Source organism: Pleurodeles waltl, chromosome 2_2, assembly GCF_031143425.1.
Source record: "Pleurodeles waltl isolate 20211129_DDA chromosome 2_2, aPleWal1.hap1.20221129, whole genome shotgun sequence".
NCBI lineage: Eukaryota > Metazoa > Chordata > Amphibia > Caudata > Salamandridae > Pleurodeles > Pleurodeles waltl.
The window spans coordinates 144,894,629-144,922,188 of record NC_090439.1 but is presented as its reverse complement, the minus strand read 5'-3'; positions in this window follow the sequence as shown (position 1 = coordinate 144,922,188).

Genomic DNA, 27,560 nt, shown 5'->3' with positions numbered 1-27,560 from the left:
GCTGCAAGCAGCCCCGCCATGGAGGATTCCCTGGGCCAGGGGAAAAACGGCGGGAAACCGCCGGTTCCCCTTTTCTGACCGCGGCTTTACCGCCGCGGTCAGAATAGCCCTGGAAGCACCGCCAGCATGTTGGCAGTGCTTCCGTTGCCCTCCACCCTGGTGGTTTCAAACCGCCAGGGTCGGAATAAGGGCCTGTGTGTTTTAGAAAGTGAGCAGTTTCTTGCTTAAACCATTCTGTGACTCTGCCTGTTTGTGGACTCCCTGTCTGTGTCAATTTGACAGTTGGGCTGTTTGCACCTCTCTCTAGGCAGTGACACAAAGGGGGCTGGGGTGTAGCCTGCATATCCTGATGAGCCATCTGTGCTACTAGGAAGGGGAGGAGTGGTCACTCACACCTGAAAGGGTTGTGCCTGCCCTCACATAATGTAGTCTCCAACCCCCTGGTGTGTGTCTGGGGCCTGGCCTGGGCAAGGCAGGATTTCACAAACATGAGAGACTTTTCTTTGAAGTAAGCCTACTTCAAATGGCAACATGGGTATAAGAAGGGCACCTAAAACCACAGACTTTAGATCATTCCTGGAAATCAAGAGGAACCTCTGCCTGGAGAAGAGCTGAGGTAGAAGAGCTGCCCTGCCTGTGACTGTGCTTTGTGGAGCTCTCCTGCAGTTGCTGCTTCTGCCTGGTGAAAGAGGACAAAGGCTCGACTTTGTTGTGCATTCTTGATTGTGAAGAAATCTCCAAGGGCTTGTTCTGAGCTTGCCTCCTGTTGTTGAAGTCTCAGGGCCATCAAAGTATCCCCTGCCAGCACCTGAACTCTCTGCTGAGACTTCTGCCCTGCCAAGTTGTGCCCTACTCAGTTCCAGGGGCCTTGACAGGTGAAGCTGGCAGACCAAGCCTGAAAATCCACGCGCAGACCGCTGTGTGGGAAACTTTTACAGCCTCTGGGAGCGGCTGAAGAAACGATGCGCCGCTGGCTCCGCAGCCAAAATCGATGCAGTGCTTGCAGCACGGCTGGGAGATCGATGCATGCGGCTGGAGAATCGACGTGCCACATTGCTGACAGAGGCTGGTATCGTCGCAACCCACACAATGCGGTTTTGCTATCACTGTGAAGCAGAATTTTCAATGCAAACCTTGCTGGGTTACTATATGTAATAACGCATTGTATCAAAATGTCAAAAAAGGCCACTCTGTGAGTAGGCATTTGAGAAAAGCCACAGATGGCGGTTTTGCTATCACTGTGAAGCAGCATTTTCAATGCAAACCTTGCTGGGCATGCAAAAACAACGCAGCGCCTGCCTGGACATGAGTGCTGCCCGGATTGACATATTGCTCCCCCGCCGGGAGGAAAAACGACACATGCTGGACCAACTGGAGAAGGAGAAACAACGCATGAGCTCACTTGCAGGTGAGAAGTCGATGCACTGCTTACTTTTTTCTACGAACACTCGCCCATGAGTGTTATTTTAATGCGACCCAGGTACTTTTCAATGCTAACGGTGTTTTATCTGTTTACCATTGGATTTAAGACTCTTTTTGCTTTTTAATTAATAACTTGACTTGTGTATGTTGGATTTTTGTCGTTTTGGTCCTGTTTTGTTTAGATAAATGCTTTCTAGTTTTCTAAACCTGTGTTGTGTCATTTTGTAGTGTTTTCATTAAGTTACTGTGTGTGTGTTGGTACAAATATTTTACAGCTAGCACTCTGAAGTTAAGCCTGCCTGCTCGTGCCAAGCTACCAAAGGGGTGAGCGGGGGTTAGCTGACGGTGATTCTCCTTTACCCTGACTAGAGTGAGGGTCCTTGCTTGGACAGGGGGAAATCTGACTGCCAACCAAAGACCCCATTTCTAATATTCAGTGAACAAAAATGACTTAAATAACCACAGAGGCTCTTCTTGGTAATCCAAAGACAGTATTTACTAACTGTCGCAACAGGGTGAAAAACACTGCGGACTGTACCTCAGCCCTGTCACCATCCATCTGTGGCTTTTCTCAAATGCCTAATCACAGAGTGGCCTTTTTAGACATTTTGATACAATGCGTTATTACATATAGTAACTAATAGTTAACTTGCAAGTTTTAAAAAAAACACTTGCAAACATGTGACCCCCATAACCCTGGTTTTCTGAGCTAATACATTGTGCATTCTTTATTATACATTCGCCAATTCATTATGTCAGGGTATTCTTTGACCCATGAAAGTGTGCACGCTTCATGGTAAATGTAGTTAACGTGAAGCGTGTGCTGGCAGCATTGTGTGTTTAAACCTCTCTGTGCTCAGATTTTGGTCTCTTCCCTACATTCATAGCTTTATCGTGCACCTGTGTGCTCTGGGCTGATTCAATTATGTACCCATTGTCTTATGAGGCCATTATCTGTATGTAGGCATGGAGAGTGTGCTGGGTGACTTGTGTGCAGATGTTGTAAATGTTCCTGGGTCTGTTAGACATGAGTTGGCCTTTAACTGAAAATCCTTTCATTTGTCTTATTCCATTATATCCTTGAATTAACCTTTCACCTTTCTTGTGTCAGTGTGGGAGTTAGGCCTAAACTGATTTCCAACTACAAACAGCTGTGTGATTTCTTCTTGGGCTCAATGCTGCATGATATTTTCATGTTTCATATTTACTAAAGTGTGTTTCTTTTTTACATATCCTACAAGTATGATAAGCTGCCTCGATTTCAGCTTGATACCTTATGCTCTCCAGAACTCCTACCTTATGGCTTCCCCTTCTGCTTCCCATCCAACAAGCTCAGGCGTGTCAATACTGGAAGAAATGTCCTACCCAGTAGGCTTTGGGGTGACCTCCTTCAGCGTCTCATGTGGGATTGTAGGAGCTGTTTTCCCATGGCCCTTGCCCTTCTCTCTTTTGGCTGCTGCTGGACCATTTTTCCAGACTCCAGACCTTGACTCTCCTCCTGGGCAGCCATGGACCTGATGGTCAAACAGATCCTTTAAGTAAACCCCAACATTTCCAGATGTGACCTGAGCTCCATTTCCTTACAGGCAGTGTGATTTATGTCATTCTCTTACACAGGCAGGAGAGGGCATACAACAACTTTAAGAAGACCTGTGACATCCACCCCATTCAAAGGGAATCAGAGTCACAGAGTGGTGGCTCTCCCGGTTGTCTGCTACTACAACCTAGTGAAATGTATTGGGAATCACTTGCTCTGTGGATACCAGCTAAAACCTGGCAGTAGTCACACTGGCTTCTGTGTCTCTCAGCTCCACTTTCTGCCCATTATTGATGATCCGCTGTCTATATTTTGCAGTATTGGAAGCCATGTGGGCTTTAGGCACCACCTCCATTTTACCCAGGGACACTAGGGTAACCTCACTAATCAACCCTGCACTAACTGGGACTATCTCCTCTCCAAGCGTTATGCTAGCCAACCCCAGGTTTTGTCCTCCATTGGGGGACTGTGCCTGCTTGGGACACTTGGGATCACCTTTGATGTGCCCATGATCTTAACACCCATAGCACTTGCAATGGTTCTTATGAAAGAAGCTTTTTTCTGGTGCAAGATTGGGATGGAGATCCTTTTCCACTGAAAACTGTTTTGAGGGCCTTGAGAGAACTCCTTTTTTTATCTCTCCCACCTTCCTCTGGGAAGAACCCTGACCCTCCTTTTAGGAGTTCCCCCAGATGCCTTATTGGACGCTCTGGTGCTGATCCAGATGTCTTCCTTCTCAGCAAGCTTCCTGGGGTTAGTGAGCATGTTGTCTACAAGGTGTGTGCATAGCTCTGTAAAGTAGGATTTCAGCATGTGCCCCCTCAGAATCAGGCTGTACAACCCAACAAAATCAACCACTTTGCTGCCCCTCACCTAGCCCTTTACTGCTCTGCTGGGATAATCTGAGAAGTCCACCCAAGACTGGTTTTGGAGTTTGTGGCTATCCCTGGACCTCTGTTGGTATATCTCAGGGGCCAGACCAAGTTGGGTCAAAACAACAACCTGTGTGGGGTCATACTTCATTTGATCTTCTATCTCAACTGTAAGGAGTGTCTCTCCCTACCATCTGCATGTATCTCAACAAGCTACCCTCCAGTACTCCTCATGGACCTTGTGTACCATCAGAGCCACCTCATATACTGAGAACTATTTAACTATATCATCTCCCACCACATAATTTGGTACCAGGTCCTTGGCTATGCAGACCCACTCCTCTCCAGTGGGTGCTGCTGGTACACTGCCACCAATATTGCTGATTTACACTTGCTTGTATTTTATGCCCAGTTCCTTGAGACTGAGCTAATGTACCAGCCTCTTTTCTTCCATCCTTAGTTTGGCCAAGTCCATTTTGAGTTTCCTCTCCACTCCCCTATCCTCCAGCTCCTCTGGCATCAGGCCCCTAGTAGATATCCTGCTCTCTGCCCCATCCTTGATATCCTGGTCATCTGCTGGGGTTGGGTTGATCTCTCCTGGTAGCTTGAGATGTTGTGCTGGATCCTCTTCCTACTCATTCTCTGTTCGTGCTCCTTTCTCCTCATTGCCATTATTGTCATCATCTCCAGAGGTGGCCTGTCACCTTTGCACCTCCTTATAGTCCCTGAGATCCAGTTTGGTAGCCTTTGTGTCGGCTTTCAGCACCCTCTGCTTGCAGAGCCTAGCTGATGAAGGGTGATACCATGAAACCGGTCCTATGATGCTTGTTTCCGGTCCAAGGAGGACCTGGCTTGGCAGTTCGGGCTGGACTGTTCTCATGAGGAAGAGGGTCAATACTGATTTGCATATGGCCAGGTCCAAACAGGGGTGTGGTGGTGAGCAAAAAAACAATGGATTAAACCCAGATCTTTATGACTGGGGTGAATGTTTGATTTGCTCTGCATTCCGTCCATCATCTGTTCTTTGTGCATTTGTCACCCCAAGTGGGAAGGGTATGCCCAGACGTGGGTTCTGTGCTCACTGCGCCACTGGATTCAAGCTAGCCTACCTGATGAAGGGTGATACCCTGAAACCGGTCCCAGGATGCTTGTTTCCGGTCTAGGGAGGACCTGGCTTGGCAGTTCGAGCTGGACTGTTCCTATGAGGAACAGGGTCAAGACTGATTTGTATATGGCCAGGTCCAAACTGGGGTGGCTTGGTGAGCAAAAAAACAATGGATTAAACCCAGATCTTTGTGACGGGGGTGAATGTTTGATTTGCTCTGCATTCCGTCCATCATCTGCTCATTTTGCATTTGTCGCCCCAAGTGGGAAGGGTATGCCCAGACATTAGTCCCGTGCTCACTGTGCCACTGTGTTCAAGCTATCCAAGCTGATGAAGGGTGATACCCTGAAACTGGTCCTAAGAAGCTTGTTTCCAGTCCAGGGAGGATCTGTCATGGCAGTTCGGGCTGAACTGTTCCCATGAGGGACAGGGTCAAGACTGATTTGCATATGGCCAGGTCCAAACTGGGGTGGGGTGGTGAGCAAAAAACGATGGATTAAACCCAGATCTATGTGATTGGGGGTGAATGTTTGATTTGCTCTGCATTCCGTCCATCATCTGTTTTTTTTTTGCAAAGTTTCAGCAGCTCAGCCCTGCTGAGCATTTCAAAGTTGCATAGCCCATCTTCATGGTGCAAAAAGAAAGTTGGGCTCTTATATTTAGAAAAGGTTGAAAATAGACAAAGGAAAACTATGGAAGAATTTAAAAAGGAATAACTATAATGTCAAAGTATTTATGTGGGATTTATGTGTAACACAAATCACTGTATGGTACTTCACAAACACAAGTCCTGATCCACACCGCTGAGCACCAATGTGAGAAATTGGGTTGTTGGTTGACTAGAGTGCGAGCCCTGGTCAAGAAACAGCCACAATCCCTGACAGGGTGAACTACAAAAAAATCACTAAATTAACCTGTGCTTAAAGCTTGGTAGCTTGGCATAAAAAGCAGTTAGGCTTAGCTTAGGGGCAATGTGTAAGGTATTTATGTATCACACAGACAGTAATAAAGTGAAAACGCAGCACCATTAAAATACCAGACCAATTTACCTAAATGAGGTAAATTGTAATAAATTATTTGAGACCAAAACAATAAAAATCAAATCCGTATATTTGGAATTATGAATGTAAAGTTTTTTGTGAACTTTTTTTTCAAAACTAGTGTCTAAAAGTTTAAAACACCCACTTCGGACCTCTAGTCATGTGGGACCATGCAAAGTAAAAAAATATGGAAGACCATGATGGAGCATAGTTTGGCTATAAGAAGTGGTCAGGCCCGGTCAGTGCCTGCCTTCAGATGTCCTTGAGTCAAAACCACAGTGAAGATTTCTACATTCTGACTTAGTCGCCAAAATAGAAGATGAAAATCTCCAAAGGGGCAAGGCAGAGGGCTGTAGCTGAAGACATTTCCATGAGGTTGGATACCCCTTTGATGAAGAACCTCTAAAACAGATTTTGTGCTGGAGTAGTCAGAAAATCAATCTGACCGGCAATGCACTGTGGACAGATAAGTGAGCAGGTTGGTCCCAGTCTCCTCCTAGTTCTCAGAGTAGTTTTATGCAAAAGAAAATTGTCCCCACTTTTGGATTTTGGCTCCCTCCCTGGTCACCTTCAGAACCATCTTTAACTTCTCTATGTGTCTTCCATGTGTCTGGGATTAGTGGGAAACCATGTTGAGGGTTAGGACTCACTCAGGCTGGTTTCAGGTATAGATCTAAGGTGAAGGGAGCCTCTTATGCCCCTGAGTCCACACTCTAGTGGTACTAGGTTCAAGTTCCAAGTCTAGTTCTTCTTCCCGAGGCAAGAGGGCAGCAGGGCAGAAAGGCAGTAATTTAGAAAAACAACAGCTTGTCCAAAGCTCAGCAGAGAAACAGTCCTTTTAACAGCACATCATTCTTCCCTCCTGGCAGTGTGTCCACATGTCTAGACGTGTACTGAAAAGTTGGTGTCGGAGGCCCTATTTTAAACCCTGGTGTCCCTTCCTCCTTCGGGAAGGTGATATAAACTTCTAAACAGTGGCTTTGAAGTGCATGGAATTTCTTGACTCCCCTGCCTTGGCTCCAAGCTGGCTACAGTGACAATGTGGAGGTGACAGGTCCTCTGTGTGACGGGAGAGCACTCACTATTCAGTTGCAAGTAGGGCTGCATTCTACCTCCACATCTTGCTTGCAGATGGCCCATTCCGGCACACCTTATCTCTCTATTGTGTAACTGTCTCTGAGGAATTCATAAAGTCTAACTGACAGTTACACCTAGTCATTTGGCCCAAGATTGGCTACAGACACAAAAAGGCTAAGGGCAGAAAATTGCAACTTTCTAAAAGTGACATTTTCAAAAATTGTAATCAAAAACCTCAACTTACCAATAAATAGGGTTTGTCATTGCAAGTCCAAAGACGCTAACCATGCCATACCTACCGGCTCCCAAATCGGAAATGACAGCTTATTACATGTAAAAAGGAATCCCCAATACTATCCCAAAGGAGAGGTAGGCCTCACAGCAGTAAAAAACAGTTTAGGAGTTTTTTCAATACCAGGACATTTAAATCTTAAAAGTATGTCCAACTTTTTAATTACAACGTACTCCGCCTTATGAGCTACCTACAGCCTACCTTAGGGGTAGCTTCTATGTAATAAATAGGGAGTTTAAGGCTTGGCAAGGGGATTTTAATGCAAAGTCAACATGGCAGTTTAAAACTGCACTCAGGCTGCAGTAGCAGGCCTGGGACATGTTTTAAGGTGCTACTTAAGTGGGTGGCCCTAGTAATTTCCGGTCCTGCACGCCCACTAGCATTTAATTTACGGGTTGTGGTGATATGGTATACCACTCTACAAGTGACTTATAAGTACATTAAATATGTCAATTGGATATAGGCAAATTTAACCATGTTTTAAAAAGCACGGGTTAGCAATGGTAAAGTGAACAGAGTCATAAGGCCAACAAAAACCAAGGGGATGATTTATAGCTTGGCAGATGGGTTACTCTGTCACAAACTTGATGAATATCTAGTCTGCCGTATAACAATTTCAAAAGGATATAATGGAATCATAATACAGCAGGGAGAGCCAGGTCCAACACATAATATGCAATACCAACTGCAATATAAGGTCATTATACAACTAAAAGAGTAAATGTCGTTCAAATGCTTGATGTAGTTTCCTTTAGATTTCTGCATTGATTGACATTTACTGTTGAGGTGAATGTGTCTATGACAAAAAATGTGTATAAGGATATACAAAATAATTATTTTATGATAAAAGGATATCGGACACAATTACATACATTTCACATATTACATTTAGAACATGATGGACATTAGTTTTATTGCAAGCTTATGTGAAAAAACAACAGACTACGTGACAAATCAGAACAGGTAAGTTAAATGTAAACATGCTACAAAGTGTGTAAATTAAGGACACATACCTCCTGTTACAGCAGCAAAGCAGTTGGTCATTATCTATATTAAGCAACCGGTAAGTAACATCTTAGAACATGAGGCTCATGGTAAAAAAGTTAAGCAGGAAACATAGGTAAAGTGAGTTTAGCCCTTTTATAGGTTTGAATGTGACAGGTCAGGTGTGGATAAATTACTGCCATTGTTACACCAACGGTAACCAACATTATGATTAGGTGGGTGGAGTTGTGGCTGTAATACCACTGTCAGCCACTTTTCGGCTATTAGTCCGTTGCCAGAGGAGTATGCATACAATTGAGATAACTGTGGTTTGACCAAAGCACATATTATCCTGTCATACCTTCAACATATGAATCAGGTTTGCAAACATTTCGAATGGAAGATGGATAGAAAGTTGATTTTCTATGGTCCAGACACACTCAACAAGATATAATTTGAGCCATAGATTTTTTTATTAGTATCAGTTATTTGTAATTCAAAGTCAATTATGATATTGCTAAGACTTTTGTTGATGGTTTTAGATCTTGTTACTGTTAGAAATTCACTATAAGTAGACAAATGTTTGTCTGCTAGCCAAGCATTGACTAATGATACTGTGTATTGTTGACGTTAGTGGAATAGTGTATGTCTGCAAAGATGTGTGGTTGTTGATTTGAATGTCCCATTCACCATCCAGATTTCATTATTTTCTAAAGTTACTGTGTTATGTAGAGTAGGGAAGACCAGTATTTTTTCCTGTGGCTTGTTTATATTGGATTTTAATATCTTAGGACTCACACGTTACTTTCATTTTTACAAATATTTTTGTGATTACAGAGATCTCCTTTATTAAAATGGAGGACTCATTATCAAGACGCGGTCTAGTAGGTATTACCAGGATGTGAAATGTGGAAGTGTTTGTTTAGATACACGTTTTTGATCATGAATTAAAAAATCTTTTAGATTGAGTGTGCTTAATACAACAGACATGCCTTACAAGGATGGTTAGAATGTTCAATCCTTTTATGAGTATGGTTTCATGATAAACCATATTTCTATAAATTTCATTGTCAATAAGAACTGAATATTTTTGAATGCACTGTTTGAGCTTGTATATTGATGATTATGTTATGATCAGTGACATTTCTGTAAAACATAATTTCATTCAAAAAGTAATCTCTACTGACAACCGCTGTGGGGCCCAAATGGCCTCCTTTATATATTTATTTAAATATATATATATATATATATATATATATATATATATATATATATATATATATATATATATATATATATATATATTTTTTTTTCTAGTAGTCAACATCAACTTTAGGCCAAAGTTTTAACATATATATTAGAGGAAACACTATTGCATTTTTTAAGTAATACATCGAAGTAGTTTCTCCTCTATGTTTTGTATATGATTTTGTTTGCACCCTGTTAGCCAAATTGTTTTTCAGAGCTGTGGGATCAGGTTCTATAAAGATGTTATATTAGATTTTTTCAATGTGGTTTTCATATATAATTATTGTGATGGAGGAGACTTTAACCTGGCACTGTTTGACGAACAAGATCAGCGCCCGCCCATAAGGTCGTCAACAAACGCACATCCCTTAGCAGTTTTCCTGAGGGTGATGGAGCTGAGAGATGTCTGGCGGGCTCATCACCCTCATGAAAAACAAATCTCTTTCTACTTCGGAGCACATAATAGCTTATCATTCCTAGACTACATTGTTACAACTGCTGGACAAGCACTGCACTTTCCAAGGGTGCAACATTTGGTGAGGAGTGTTTGAACTCACTCTCCCAAACTAGCAAAGCTGGGAACCTGTCAATCCCCTCTACAACAACCTCTCCTGCTAGACCCTTGTTACCCACCAGAGTCCAAGATTTAAAAGGAGCTCTTTAAAGGCACAATGTGTTACTTCAACAAGAAGAAAGAGTCCATTGACTCTGCCCAGACACTGTGGGAAGCCTATAAAGTTGTGTTTAGGGGGCAAGCAATAGCCCTAATAGATGGATACAAAACAAAAAGACTTTTGGATACTCTAGAAAAGGAGCCCCAAGTTCTGGAAGAGACTTTAGCTGAGGGAAAGACAGATGATCGTATACATATGGGGTCATTCTGACCCTGGCGGTCATTGACCGCCAGGGCCAACGACCACGGAAGCACCGCCAACAGGCTGGTGGTGCTTCCTGGCCAATTCTGACCGCGGCGGTAAAGCCGCGGTCAGAAAAGGGAAACCGGCGGTTTCCCGCCGGTTTTCCCCTGGCCAAAGGAATCCTCCATGGTGGCGCTAGAGGCTGGCGGGAACGGGTGTCGTGGGGCCCCTGGGGGCCCCTGCACTGCCCATGCCACTGGCATGGGCCGTGCAGGGGCCCCCTAACAGGGCCCCAGCAAGATTTTCAGTGTCTGCTCGGCAGACACTGAAAATCGCGACGGGTGCCACTGCACCCGTCGCACCCCAGCAACTCCGCCGGCTCCATTCGGAGCCGGCTTCATCGTTGCTGGATCTTTCCCGCTGTGCCGGCGGGCGGCCTTTTGACGGTCGCCCGCCGGCCCAGCGGGAAAGTCAGAATGACCGCCGCGGTCATTTGACCGCGGTGCGGTCTTCTGGCGGTCTCCGCCCGGCGGGCAGTGCCAGCCGCCCGCCGGGGTCGGAATGACCCCCATAGTGTCCATCTCAAACAGCAAGAATACAAAACTGTGGCGATGGACAAAGCATTACTCACACATAGGGCTATGCAACATCACATATACAAAGGAGGTGACAAGGGCAGTAAACTACTGGCCTGGTTAGAGCAATCCAAAAATTAGGTGTTAAAGGTTATGGACACAGGCTGGGGACTTAGTTCAAGAGTGGTAACAAATAGCGGATACATTAGGTTCTTATTACTATATTATGCTACACTACACACCTCGCAGGGACCACCTCAGAGGAGGATTCCAGGGAATTCCTCACATTTGTATGCCAACACTCTCATCAGAGGATAGGAAGCTACTCAAGGAGGACATCACAGTTGCAGAGATAGCAACAGCAATCAGGGATTTGTTCTCAGACAAATTGATTGGACCTAACCGGTTTCCAGCTGAGTTCTATAAACCATTGGGGCAGTAACCGACCCCTCATCTAATGCAAATGAGTCTAGAAAATAAGTGAGTAGGGATTGCGACAGAAGACCAAAGGCTGGCAACAATCATAGTAATACCTAAGGCTGGGACGTCTCCAGAAGATGTGTCATCCTATAGGCCCATTTCATTTCTAAATGTCGAAGCCAAGATACTTACCAAAGTCCTAACCCCCCACCTTTTGAAAGTCATTTAAACCTTGGTTCCTTAAGACCACCTGGCTTCATGGCGTCATAGCACAACTTTATACCTGAAACGGTTGCATAATGTACTCAGTAGGGGCTCACAAATCGGGAGAATACAGTGTTATTCGCTCTGGCACATGAATGACCTTCGATTCCAATGAGTGGCCCTATATGTTCAAGGTGCTACACAAACTGGGCTTTGGCCCAGAATGTATTGCCTGAGTACAGATACTTTACACTGAACCCCTGGGTCGGGTGAAATGAATCCATCCCAAGTTTTCCATCTACATTGAGGTACGAGACAGGCCTGTCCCTTGTTCCTATTTATATTTTCCTTAACATTGGAACCCCTGGCAGCCTGGATTGACAGGACCCCTTGACTTGTGGGCTCCGTTGGACTGAGCATTGGGAAGACAGGATCTCCCTATATGCAGGTGATATCTTATTGTATATCTCAGACCCAGAACTTACGCTACTTAGACTAATACAAATTTTCCACATTCACAGGGGCATGTCTGGCTACGTCATCAATTGGAGAAATCCCAAATGTATGTCTTCCATGGGAGGCAGCAAGAACTGCAGAGGGACAGCCCAGCTGAATTTGTGACTGACGGTTTGATACTTGGGGATTTTCATTACTAGAAGACAGCTTTCCTTCTATGACACAAACCTCCGACCCCTCCTAGACAGGCTAAAGTGAGATATCACGGCCCCGCTTCCTGCATCTTTTGCAGAACACACCATACCACATTCCCATTACCTATTTTAAGACTATCCATAAAGAAGTGGCGTTGTTGTTTCCAAGGTAGGGGTCATATGGAAACAGGAGGGGATCCTCTCATTTGCGGACTTGAAACAAAAATACCAGCTGGCCCCCACAGAAATGTACAGGTACCTTCAAAAACACCATGCACTGACCACTGCCATACCCAAGGGCACACAACTGATTCATCACCCTTAGAAGACCATTTGCTTTAAGGATATATAGCATGCAAAGCCATCTCCATAATCTATCAGAAAATAATTAACAATTCACCTGATATCCTAACACATCCCTGGGACAGGTGGGCTAAGGATCTGGGAGACCTGGAAGATGCAGACTGGGCAGAAGCCACAGCCTTCCCAGGGAGACTGCTATCACATCTACACTCTGATTAATACAATTGAATATGCTACACCACTCATGCTACTCACTGGCAACTCTATACAAAATGGGGAGAACCTCAACAGCTAATTGTAAGAGAGGTTGTCACCAAGTAGGCACCTTCTACCATGTAGTTTGGGGATGCCACTGGCAGACAGTTTTGGACTCTGTTAATGGTATACTGGTTTTACTTTGGCCCCATTGCTGAAATGGGGTCTTCTGAATATAAAGGGGGACTTGACTCTCACACGCAAGGCCCAAAAATGGGTAACTCTGGAATTAACTATTGCTAAACAGAACATTGCCAAATGCTGTGAAGTTGAGGAGGTACCGAGGTTAGTCGAATGGGAAAAAGATATGGACTGGTGTATGATAGATGAAAAAAACAATAGATGAGGGTTGAGGTTACTCAAGGAAATGGGACAGAATTTGGACTGCCTGGAATATTTATAGAGATAACTTTTGCAGAATGCAGGTCAAATTTACTTCCTGGAGCAATAGTTCTAGGGGTCCACATGGGCGGCTCGACCGCTGGGATGCAAGCCAAAGAAGAAGTGGATATAGAGATGATTGAGATTAATGTACGGTGTGGAAGCTGGTGTGCTTTTCTAATGTACTGTAGTGGTTGATTTCTGTAAAATAATTAATAAAAAGACTATCAAAAATTAAGTTCCTGGCCAAGCACTGCCCAAATGGTCGTCCTGCCACCACTTTCAGGGTTAAGCACATAGAGGGCCGCAGCTGGAGGCTAAATCAGCTGGAGGCTAAATCAGCTGGAGGCTAAATCAGCCTCCAGAGGCAACTCATACCCCTGGGTTCTGGCTCATTCTTTTCCCAAAGGGGTAGAAGGGGCTAAAATAAGCAATAAGACTGCTTTGTTTGTTTCAAATTAGACTCAGAGTTGATTTTCTTTTCAGCAATCACAAGTGAATTACTCACTTCTACATGATGAATGATGTGGAACGAGTGAAATAATCTACATATTTGAAAAAGACAACACTCTTCATACTAGTGGTAACTTTAAACATATAATAATATATGCATGGAGTTAAATTTTTATTCGCTAACCTGTATATTGCTTAGAATGTGTGTTACTGAAAGTAGAAAGGACTCATCTGGTATGACACAAATATTTCTGTATGCATCAGAATAATCACGTCACTATAGATTTAGGCACTGATTGTGTATAGTACTGTTCAACCAAAAGGTCCTGAAGAAATGACGCTTGATCAAATGAGGTAATACAGCATGAAACATATCGTCCATAGGAGATCGACCCACAAACACAACAGATTCAGTTGGTCCTCTTTGTTGTTAATCTTGCCATAGTTTCTTAGTTCTCATAAATAATGGTCTAATGTCTTATGAGGAGCTAAAGACAATTCTAATTATTTAATCCATCAGACACTACACACACTATTATCACTGACATACAGCACTTAGCATGGGCAGTCAAAAGATCCGGACTAAAGATTTCCTGTTTGGGGTCCCTCTAGACTTTGTTCCTCATGCCCAGTGTGGGACAAAATCATGTGATGAAGCGTTCAGCCTTGGTGTGTCAGGATTCTTGGCACTGAAATAATTATTTGATTCCTTTCCTTGGGGGTGATCAAACTGTACATCATACTTTTTCAATTTAGGGTATCAAACTAGTAACTTAGGACATGATTTATATTTCAGTGAACTGGGTAATCTCTCACTATGGTGACGTATATCCTGTTTGCTAAAATATAAATTGCATAGGAATCACTGGCATTTATAGCTGAGCGGACAGATATCCATCACTATTATGGTGGAGTAAACCATCTACCAAAATCTAAATCAGGCCCTTAATTTCTGGTCTCTTGACAACTTCAGATTTCACAATTTCATATTTAGGTGTGGAGAGTATGTGACAGGTCTTTAAAACCTCCCACCCCCTCATCATATATATTTGTGTTTGTAGATTTCTAGATTATATTTCAAAATTGGCATACTAGACAGCCTTTTGTGTTCTTTTGGGTGACTAATCATCCAATCAAACACTCTGTTGGCTTCTCCATGGTCTCTTCATTCATTCTTTTCTCCAGACTCTTCCCTTCAATATTTGCGATCTGTCGTGAGAAGATTCTGTCTGTCAACTTAATAGCCATTACCTCTGACTGACATTTAGAAAAAATTGACTCACATATAGATTGGTCAAAAATAATTGAAATATTTCCACTCCTAATTACAAGAAACATTTTCAAGGTACAAATTAATAGTCCAGTGAGTCCATAGATTTCAAATTAAAGTAAAAAAAAGAGGAAAGGAGATAAATGTAGAAGGGATGCAGATGGGGTAGTGTTTGAAAACAAGAAGGGAATGAAGGGGCCCCCCACAAGAGTGAAGTGAAGAAGTAGAAATAGACATCATTTAACATTGGAGAAAGACAGGGTTGGCAGTGTTCCACATCCCACAATACTAAGAAAAAGGAAAAGGAAGTAGGAAGGATAAAGAAGGAACGATGGTTAGAAAATAAAGATGATGCCTTGGGGGACCACTATGCCTGCAATTACATATTCTTTAAAAAAGTGGAATATGGTCTATTAACAGAATTTGTTCATGGAAGAGGGTGGAAGTAAATATTCTGTATTCCTTGTGAAAAAACAATGAGTAAGGACCCTTTTTCAAACTTGAGGGACGGATAGGAGAATACTGAATATGCCCACAAATGGTTACCCTAGTCCTGTTGCACTGGCTGCACTGCTAGAAATTAATTACAGTCCGTGGATCACCTGCTGCTTCTTCTGGATGGATAGGAGGAGGTAAATAAGCACACAAAAGAGCTGCCTGTCGTCCACAGTGCAGGATGTACATGGGGGACGAAGAACAGGCAGGTCAGCACCCACCACAGCCCAAAGATGGTTGGGTTGGGCCACCCCTTTTGACTGGAGGAATCACACCATGGGAAAAAGGAAGAACTCCACATCCTTGGATGATAAGACTTCTGGCACTCCTTTCAATAGCAAACTTTTTAAACTTGTACCATGGGAGCCTTTAACAAAGAAATGACCTTGGTTGAAGGAAGGATGGGGACTGTAAAGTGTCCATTGAGAGACTCTACAGTGCTTGCAGCTCTCAGCACCCCGGTGAGATTCTTAGTACTCTTCACATGCCCAGGTTGAATCTATTATAGTTGCAATAAATATTAAGTGTGGGTAAGATTTGTATCTTTGCAATCCTCTCCTGTCCAAAACAAAACGAGATATTATGAGAAGAAAGGCATCAGTGAATCATACTGTGGCTAGCTGCACCGAGGACAAGATTCCACCAGACTCTTTTGCTGTTATTTAAGTGCCTGTTCTCTCACACACCAGTCTTCATAAGAAACATGGTCCACAGCGAGCAACATTCATTCAGAAATAATTTTAATTAGTTTTATTCCATAACTTATGGTATTGAACTTTCATTGACAAACCTCGCTCATGAGGTTTTAGAAATCGAGGCTGTTGTTAAACTGGCAATGAGGAAAGGGGCACAGTGCAGCCCTACTGGTGTCATGGAAGGAATAGATCAGATTGTGGAGGTGAGTACTGGGCCAAGAAGTGATTCTGATACTCCTACTTGCATATTTTCATTTGGGTCCCAGTCAAGCAACAGTCAGGTTGATAGATAGAGTAGGTTGCCCCCTCAGAGAGGTCTTAGTACCCAGGGTGAAACATACACTTCAGGCCTACAGTTGATCCATGTTTCTGTACTCACCTACCACTCTTCCACTCTGTCAGGACTAGGCCTGCAAGACATTTCCCCAACCTGCAGCTCATGCCTGATGATGCTCCCAAAGTCTTAATTTTTGGAAGGTATTCTTCAGCTAAGATCTGATCATAACTGGCCTGAGTTAAAAAACTAACTTTTCCATTGGTTGAATAAAAGGAGTGGCTAAGATGGATATCATTCTATTAACATCATTATGGTCAAAAGTGAATCCTGGGTTGGCATTACTTTTAAGGAGACAAGGGTGATTGTCGGGTGGTGAATATTTAAACAGCTTTCCACTGTACAACTCATTCTGTAATATATATCAAGTTCAGTTTGGAAAAAAGACAGAATAATCATTCTACCCATGGGGTACTTTTACAGGGCCAGTAATTTCATGTAGACTGTTATTCAGATACATAACAGTCGCAATTCTATCCAATGTGATTCTGATACAATGGTGCCATCTCTTATTCATTTGCTCCATTTGAAACATTAGATGGCATTGATTGACATACTACTTATAATCAGGTGATGGGTAACGCAGAGTTGTCTTTTGTCCCTTAGAGCAATGTCTTTCTGATAGCGGATGTCCATCTATGCAATGTAGTGTCAGCTCTCCACCGTTGATACTAAACAGTGCCAACACCATCACTCATTCTAAGGTGTTTAAATGTCTTCAGTGTAATAGGGCAGAAGTCAGTTACACATTAGGAAACCTTGATTGGTTACGTTTTATTACCCAATTTAGGGGCATATTTATACTCAGTTTGCACAAAATTAGCGTCATTTTGTTTAACTCTAATTTGGTGCAAAACTAACTCCATATTTATACTTTGGTGCATGACCCGTCTAGCGCCAAATATATGAAGTTAAAGTCATTTTTTGGACGTGGAAACCTACCTTGCCTTAACGAGATGCAAGGTAGGCGTTCCCCTGCAAAAAATTACTCTATGGCCTTAACACCTGATTTATACTCCTATGCAGAAATGGTGCACGAGAGGGAGGAGGGGTCAAAAAATGGTGCAAAGCTTGCTTTGCCCCATTTTTTAACATCTGGGTCAGGGCAGGCGCTAGGGGACCTGTGGGCCTATTTCCATGGAGGAACACCATGGAATAAGCCCACGGGTCCCCTCCCCAGGCCCCAAGGACCCCCCCGACCCACATTAGAGGGACAGCAGAGGATGGGGGACCCCATCTCAGGTAAGTACATGTAAGTATTTTTATTTTTTTTCTTTAAGTGCCATCCTTGGAGGACACCCATGGATGGGGGGGTACGATCAAGGGTAAGTAGAGGTAAGTATTAGTTAACTTACGTAGAAGTGGCATAGGGAAGCCTAATTTGGGCCCCCATACATGGCACAGGGTGCAATGGCCATGCCCAGGGGACCCTGGTACCCTGTGCTGGCCATTGGGGTGGTGGGCATGACTCCTGTCTTTTCTAAGACAGGAGTCATGTGGTATGGATGGTTTTGAGTCAGGCAGGTTAGAGTCATTTTGTTTTACTCTAATCTGCCTAACGTCATTTTTTGGTGCAGTACCCCCTTCTTCCATACCACCAGCCCCACCCGACTAAAGTCATTCTTTTTTACACTAGCCTACCCGTTGCACCAGCTTGTACCATTCCATAAATATGGTGCCCGGCTGGTGCACAGAAATGGTGCAAGCCGGTGCTAAACTTTTTGGTGCAAAACTGCCTTAGTGCAGTTTTGCCCCAAAAAGTATAAATCCTGGGCTGAATGTGATTTTTTTGCAAGAAACATTCACTACTGAACATTTTTTCATTGACAGATGTATTACACATGTTGTTCGAGCAACTCCTTCATGAAGGGGGAAAGGCTAAATGTGGTCTGGCTGCTCTAGTATATTTGCTTTCATCTATTAAAATGTCTACTGTTACAAAAGAAACACTGCACTATCAATTGTTAAGTGTTTCAGGTTTAGGCCCAGATAAGTCTATAATGCTAACCGGTTATAGCAACAATTTCCTTCATACTGATTCCGGTGTTAATAAACCTCGTGGCTCTGACTTGTCTCATCTATTTAATATTAGTGAAAGAGCCTGGTCATCAATTTGGTTGGGGAATTTTAGGCCCATATTTATACTTTTGCCACAAACCTGCGCTAGCGCAGATTTGCGCCAGAAAGTTTAACACGGGCTACCGCCATTCTAACACACCAGTTGGGCGCCTTATTTATGGAATGACAGTAGCCGCGGCATGCGGCCTGCTTAGCGTCAAAATAAATGACAGTAACCGGGCAGCGGAGGCAAAGGGAAGACTGGGGGTTGTGCGCCAAAGAATGGTGGAAGCCAGGGTAGAGTAAAAAATATTGGGGGTCATTCCTACCCTGGCGGTCCGAGACCGCCAGGGTAGGGGACGGAGGAAGCACCGCCAACAGGCTGGCGGTGCTTCTTGGGCTATTCTGACCACGGCGGTAAAGCCGCGGTCAGAAAAGGGAAGTCGGTGGTTTGCCGCCGGCTTCCCGCTGCCCCTGTGAATCCTCCACGGGGATTCCGACCCCCTTCCCGCCAGCCTGGTTCTGGCGGTTTTCACTGCCAGAACCTGGCTGGCGGGAACGGGTGTCGTGGGGCCCCTGGGGGCCCCCGCAGTGCCCATGCCACTGGCATGTGCACTGCAGGGGCCCCCTAACAGGGCCCCACATTGATTTTCAGTGTCTGCTTGGCAGACACTGAAAATCGCGATGGGTGCAACTGCACCCGTCGCACACCAGCAACTCCATTCGGAGCCGGCTTCCTCGTTGCTGGTGCTTTCCCGCTGGGCGGGCGGGCGGCGTTTTAGCGGTCGCCCGCCAGCCCAGCTGGAAAGACAGAATGACCGCCGCGGTCTTTTGACCGCGGTACAGTCTTCTGGCGGTTCCCGCCAGGCGGGCGGCGACCGCCACCTGCCGCGGTAGGAATGACCACCATTGTCTCTAACCTGACTAGCGTAATTTTTTGACGCACAATCCACATGGAAATTACTCCTGTCTTAGCAAAGACAGGAGTAATGCCCCCCTGCCCAATGGCCATGCCCAGGGGACCTCTGTCCCCTGGTCATGGCCATTGGGCATAGTGCTATGTAGGGGGGCCCAAATCAGGCCCCCCTATGCCACTTCTCCGTTAATTAAATAATACTTACCTCTACTTACCATAGATCGTAACCCCCCCATGGGTGTCCTCCAGGGGTGGGCGAAGGTGGCAGGGGGTGTCCCTGGGGGCAGGAAAGGGCACCTGTGGTATGCTTCCATGGTTGGAGACCATGGAAATGAGCCCCAAGGTCCCTTAACGTCTGCCCTGACAAAGGAGTTAAAAAATGGCCCTTCCCCTCCTGTGAGTCATTTTTGCATGGGAGTATATATAAGGCGCAAAGGCCTTAGAGTCATTTTTTGTCCTGGAACGCTTACCTTTCATCTCATTAACGCAAGGTAGGTTTCCATGGTAAAAACATGACTCAAACTCCATAAATTTGGAGCTAGAAGAGTCTAGCGCCAAAGTATAAATATGCAGTTAGGTTTGCGCCGGATTCGAGTAAAAGAAAATGATGCAAATTCAGTGCAAACAGAGTATAAATATGCCCCTTAGTATGTGACTTTGCCCATTTTACTACGCTGATGTTTGTGTTTGTCGTTATCCTGATGATATAGATCTCACTCTTCGAACATACTATATTGGGCAATGCCTTTAACAATGTTATTATTATGAAATATAATTTGTTTTTGCATCAAATGTGTGTAATACTAATTCCACAAGGATTCCTAGTTTGACCAACAGAGGTTTTTCCTCGACAACTGATTTAATTTTGCTTTCACGTTTAGGATTGGATTTTATGATCACTGTGAATTAAACAATCGACCGTAACCGATTAATCTTAGAAAACAAGAACGTCTGTAGTAGTTCCCTTACAACCCCTGGAAATGTTTGAATCTGTTTTGTTCTAAAACAAATATATTGCATACAAATGGTCCAATGTCGATGCGTCTAAAATTATGTGGGAACTAATACAGCTTTCCCACGATGATTTCCTGGTATGCCTGTTGAAACAAAGCTAACCATTAGGTTTTCCAATTCCATTAGTCTATCGACACGTGACTTCAAAACCGTTTGACATGTTCTCTTCATCAGTACCCCATGAAACCTCATACTTGGTTTGAGAAGACCTGTTCTCTTGCTCTTAAGAACTTGATGGTAGCCATATAATCTAAATCCTGCTTAGTGGATGCTGTTCCTTACTATAGGTCAGATTATAAGAATGCTTTAGAGACTAGGGGCCAGATGTAGCAAATGTTTGCGAGTCGCAAATGGCCCGAATCGCTATTTGCGACTCCGCAAAATCGGAAATGGGATGCAAAAATCCCATTTCCGACTCGCAAAAAGCGATGCGAGGCGTTACCGACTCGCAAAATTTGCGACCCCATTTTGTGACCCACAAATAGGAAGTCGCAATTTGCGAGTCGCAAACCATATGCAATAGCAACTCGCAAATTGCTACTAGTCGCAAAAAGCCCAGTTTGCATGTCCCATTTACCACTAACTCAGAGCAGGTGGTAATCATTACCAAAGTATAAAAGGAGACCCAGAAGGCATCTGGGTTACTCAAGATGGCGGAGATATACCTGATAGCAGTGAGGAGGAGAGCCCATGCAGCCCAGCAGAGGAGGAGGAGGAGCCACAGACAGGAGAAGATTTACAGAACAAGGCAGACACTCTTCCAGCAAACCGAGGAGGAAATATATGATAAATATAGACTTAGCAGCGCAGCTATACTAGATTTAATTGAATTACTCAAACCACAGCTAGACCGCCAGACTCTGAGCGGCTCCGCGATCCCTACGCATGTACAAGTGCTATGCTCACTGCACCTCTTGGCCTCGGGGAGCTATCAGGGGGTCATTGCTGTGGCAGCTGGGGTATCCCAAAGTGCACTATCAAGGTTCCTCAGGGCTTTCCTAGATGCCTTACTCACACACATGTCCCAATACATATACCTACCCAGGAATGAGGCAGAAATCAACAGCACCAAGTTGGACTTTTATCGGATTGCCAACTTTCCCCATGTCATAGGGTGTGTAGATGGGACACATATTCAAATATGCCCTCCTGCAAACCTGGAATATCTGTTCCGCAATAGAAAGTGTACCCACTCACTCAATATTCAGGTTGTATGTGACGCCCATTATGTCATTACTGACATTGTAGCTAAATTTCCAGGCAGTACTCATGACTCCTACATTTTTAGGCACAGTGGGATACACCAACGCCTGGAACGTGGGGAGTTTGGAGACGGATACCTCCTAGGTAGAGCTGCATACACCTTGTAGACATGCACACAGGTCAATGTGCACACCAACCAGGACTTTCTAACAGTGTACTTGTTGTGCCCAACAGGTGACAGTGCATATGCCTTACGGCCATGGATACTGACTCTGTACTTAACACCCAGCAATGAATGTGAGAGGCGATACAACAGTGCACATAAGAGGACCAGGAACCTGATAGAAAGAACATTTTGATTGCTGAAAGCACAGTTCAGATGCCTTCACCGAAGTGGAGGTGCCCTCCAGTATACACCCATAACGGCATTCAAAATAGTTGTTGCATGCGCCATCCTGCACAACATTGCCACCCGACGCGGGCTACCTCTCACCCCTGCAGACCCAGATTCTGAGGATGAAGAGCAAGAGCAACCACATCGCCATCTTGGGGATAGGAGCATCGCAAATCAAGGCAGACTGAGACGGGAACACATTGCAACACAATACTTTGGAAGGTACGTGCCAACTTCTACCATACTCACCAATTGAACAAACACTCCATTTGTTAAGTGGAACAAAAAAATTATTTAATATGCACAAAAAACGAACTATTTACAATGATAAACTGTTCAGGGACTTAAAAAAGCCCACCTGGCATGGGGCACATTGCCATCATGTGCCCCAACATCAGGGACAGTGTTTAGTTTATAGCCTACGGCGGCCTCTGCCAGCCTGGCTGGTACCAGGTTGCTCAGCAGTGCTCTGCCTCGTACTCCCACTCCGGAGCACCCTGGTGTCACCAGCAGAGACACTGCTGACAGTGGAGCCCTCCTCGCTGTCTTGTGGGGTGTCCCCTGTACCCCTGGACACCTGCCGTGCCTCCATGAGGTCTATCACATGGGTGATCTGGCCCAGGCCCCTTGCCACATCACCCGCAAAGTGGCCCATTTCCACCTGGAGGCCGACTGTTCTCCTTGACAGCCCAGTAGTGTTCACTGCCAGTCTGCAAATAGAGGAGGCCAGCCTGTCCAGCCTTTGGAGCAGCTGGCAGTCCCTGCGCCGCGCACCCTCGCTCTGTGTAAGCAGTCCAGCCACCAGTTCACGCATGGACAGGGCTAGGTCACCAGTGTTGTTGCCTATTACGTCCAGTTGTGCATGAAGCTGCTGCATGCTGTTTTCATTGTTCCTTACGAAGCGCTGCAGAACCCCACTAATCCGCCCTAACATTTGATTCTGCAGGCGCTGACCACGTAGCAGTTGTGCCTCTGTCAGTGTGGTGGACGTACGCCCTGACTCTGCCTGCAGCCCTGCTCTCCTCATCCTGCATCGCCTGCGCAGCGGTGGATGCCCTGTGATATGTGCTGTGGCACTCCTGGTTGTTGCTGGTGCAGGCTCCGAAACCACTGTTGCAGCTGTTGTTGCCATAGAGGGGATTATGTTGGTGGTGCAGGTGGGAGTGGTGGCTGCTCCTGTTGTCTCCTCATGGGGCTGGCTGACCAGTGGCACCTGGCTGCTGTGGCTGGTGGTGGGGTCTTGTGGGAGACCTGTGGGACATGGGAAAACACTGTCAGTGTCTACTATCTGTTGCACACTTCCTAATAAACATTTGCCTATTAACTGCCTACTTGACTACATTGCCCATTATGCATCATGCTGGTATCTGCAACTCTGAAATGGAGCTATCTTGGTTGTGCATGCCCCTGTGTACATGGTGGGTGGGGGTATGGCATTGATGGAGGTACAGGCATATCACATGGTACTCACCGGTTGATGTTCTGGGCTCAGAGGTGTCCAGTTCTCCGAATCCTGTTACAGACTCCGGCTCCAGGGTCTCCTCCGCCCTTTCCTCCAGGGGTGTTGGTGGTGGTATGGAAGATGGTCCCCCTCCTGTGCCTCTCATCTCCCGGAGCCTTTCTGCCACCCTCTCCTTGGTCCGGGAGCGGAGGTCATACCACCTCTTCTTTATCTCATCGACACTCCTGTGGCTGACCCCCAGGGAGTTCACCTTCTCCTGAATTTCCTGCCAAATTCTTTTTTTGGCAGAGTCTAGCACATTGAGGGCTGCCTTCCCAAATAGCTCATCATGGTGCTGACAGCATTCCTCTGTGAGCACCTCCAGCTCCTTCTCAGCAAATTTCAGTTTTCTCTTTCTGGGAGTGTCAGCCATGGTTGCTGTTGCTCTGTTAGCTGTGCAGCAGTTAAAAAGGGTGTGGTCCTCCCTCCTCCCAGGTGTATTTGTAAACTTCCTGGCTGTGATGTCATCATCATGTGCCAGGAAGTGTTTTCAGAGTGTTCTAGAGTGGTTTCTGGAGTGTTCTGCAGCACCTGCAATCAATTTTCTTGAAAATCGCAATTTGCGACACCCACTCGCAGAATGCGAGTCTGTTTTTTGCGCGGTCGCAAAAAGCGACCTCGCAAATAGCGGACTCGCTATCTGCGGTGCGACTCCGGGTGCGAGTCGCAATTTGTCCCCGCAAATTGTACCTGCATTCCAGTTAGCGACACGCAAATTGTGAGTCACACATGCTCGCAAATTGCGAGTCGCTAATTTTTTTGTACCTACATCTGGCCCTAGGATCCAAATTTATGGTGGCCTAGCACCATTCCAACACTACATTAGTGTAATTTATTTTACGCTGATGTGGCATTGGAAGGGCAAAAATGCCACACCATTTTTACAAAGTGGTGCAATGCTTGCATTGCCCCATTTTGGAACCCCTTGCTCCACATCATGCATGCACCAGGCACAATGTATGCATGGGGGGGTGTTCTGGCACTTGGGGGGGGGCTAAAAATGGTAAAAAGGGTTCTATGAGATTCTTTTCGCCATTTTTATTGGCATCTTTTAACACCTGTTCAGGGCGTTAAACTATAAGGGCTAAAGTGTGAGCCTCCTTACAGCACACAATTGTGCTCTGCAGCAACAGTAAATTCTGGAGGGTGGTGAGCGTTCCATACTTCAGAGACAGCTCTTTATCTGTTTTAACTAAAGTCTTTCCCACTTCCAGGTTGGAAGAACATTTTAGCAAATTGTTGAGTAATGCTCCTGGAGTACTGACTGTAGGACAAGTTAATTTTGTTTATTTTGAACTGGTCAAAGTTAGAACAGCTGTTTTCAAATGGTAAAGGGGAATGTACTTGATCCAGATGGGGTACCAGTGGACATGCTCTCTGATCATTTGGACCTATAAACCCCCTAATTACTAATGTATTACATTTTGAGGTAGAATCCAGATCCCTAAATCATGGCCTCATGCTTTTCTAGTTTTGACTTTCAAAAAAGGTGATAAAGCTCAACCATTGTGTTACAATGCAATATCTCTTTTGGATTCCACAGTCAAACTGGTGGGTAGGGTTATAGGAATGGGCAAAAGAAAATTATATTCTATTTGAGGCTCAGTATGGCTTTCACAGCTGACTGGGCATTATAGAACAATTTTCCTAACCTCTATTTGTTGATCTCTAAATATACTGTGGCCAAAGTAAAAGCTATACAGCTAGCATTTATGGATTGCTCCATTGCACTCAGTCTGGTAAACAGATTGAAATTATGGCATACTGTGTTATCAATAGGGGTACAACCCTATATTTTATGGCACTTTAATCTGTTTCCAATGTGGTGAATGGATCAACTCTTTAAGAATTGGTAGGTGAGTCTGGCAGGATTGAAGATTGCATCCTTGCTCCCTTCCTTTCTACCCTATATATAAGTCAGAGTCTACACTCTGACTTGTGGTCCGGATATGCCTTTGCTAGGCTCCAGTCTGATCCTTTTCTCCTTCACACTGATGATGTAGTCCTGATGGCCCACATGGACAATGGGCTTCAGTAACTTCCTGATTCTTTTGTCATGTTCATTAAAAAGTTGGATCTCAAAATCTTAGCTAAATCTGATTTAATGGAATGTGGCCCTAGGGCCACAATTGCTGGAGGGTTCCTTTTGAACCTTCCCTCATATGGGTCCTTATATGTGTCAATTGAAGGAGGATTAGGCTACAGCATTTCGAAAGCTCTCTGGAGGCTGTATTTAGATTTTCTTATAAATTGGGATCTAAACGATTCAAAGAGATGTTAATAATGTGTTATTCAATCTGCATGTCAATTGTAAATCACTGACAAACATCTGAGCATAGTATTTACTGAATGGGATTCAATCAGCTAAAATGCTTTTTTATGAAGATTACTGACAGTCCCATAGAGTGCATATTCTTTCATTTGACATGCTGAGCTGGTGAAGTGAATCCTAGTTTGTTTTAATGTGACACATGAGATAGCTCAGCCTTTGGCTGGCAGACTTGTGCCCCCATCACCTAGTGACTTTTACCCTACTTAGCTTGCTCTGTTTTAGCACATTTATTTAATTAAATCTTTTAAGATGTCTGCCTTGTTTTTAGCTAGGCCCGTGTTTTAGTTTTGCGTTTTCAGTGCCAGTGCTAAGGCGTCAATATCAAGCGACAAAGAGAAACAAACTGTAGTTGTTCCCATTAGGGACTTTCCCTTTTCACACTTTCATGGGAATTATTTATATAAATTACCGTCCCAAAACTGTCTTGTCATCTATTGTGTGGGAACAGACCTCTGTCAGGGGTCCAAGCAGATCTGTGCAAACATTCCTCACTTAAACAGATAGTCAGAGGGATTACGACCAGAAGCCATCGCTGCTATCACCTTGACGCTGACCCAGTCTTCGTGTCTCTACGGAGTCTGAGCTAGAGACCTCATTCCAAGGTAACAAGGGTTGGGGGGCTCATCTCACTGACATGGCATTGGCAGATTAGGTTTAAAATACCTATCTCTCTTTTTGGTTAGAGGTTAGGCTCATTATGCTAGGGTATTAGGACATATCTCATACTTTATTTCATTACATATTATTGCAAGATGGTGGGGGTCTTTGTATTAATGACACAACATGTCAATGATTGCAGTTTTGCTGAATAAAACCTATTGAAACGTTCCTGCATCTTCTTCATTGCCTGTGTTTGATTGAGACAAGGTGTTCATATGAGAAAGAGTTAAGCTCAGTTTAAACATGACACTCCCTGAGATGTCACACTCTTGAATCCATGCGTAAAGGCTGCCACAAATCACCTTTTACTGCTTGGGTTTTTGGTGAGGTACTGCTTGTGAGCCGAGAGGGTTGAGACAACAGTTGCGACTTATTGTAGGACACCGGGACTTATTAACCTAGAGGATCTAATTAAACTGTGGCCATTGATAATCTGGCATACTACTTGGGGCAAAGATAAAACACTTTTAACAGGTTAGTTATAGATGACTGTCTTGCACTCACAAATGGGCACCATAGTTCCTGGTTCAATTGTGTGAAGGGATGATTTGACTAGTTGGGATTTTATAACTTGTTTACTTCAGCATCTTCTTCTAGTTGAGCATGAAAAAGTCATCGAAAGACCTCTTTTAATACAAATGTCAGGACCGCAGAATTTCAAGAAAGTTTTCAAAGTCAACTGTCAATGCTTATCTGGCAATATCAAGATCTAACTCTATAGAGCCTGATCTTTAATACATCCCTCATACTTATCATAGGTTTTCATTTACTCATTTTTGACTTAGGGCGTGATTAGATCTTGATAGCATTACCCACAATCAATCATGGTGGTGGTCCCAAGTACTCCGTCAAGCTGACGGTCTTCCGACTGTCATATTTAGATCTATGGCTGTTCAACCACCATCCGTGTTGATGGAGTGTACTCCTTCACACTAGCTGGATCCAGCAACTGATGTGGCTGACTCAAATGCTGATGAGTTGCTGTGAGAACTGCAGCATTGTCCCAGCCATAT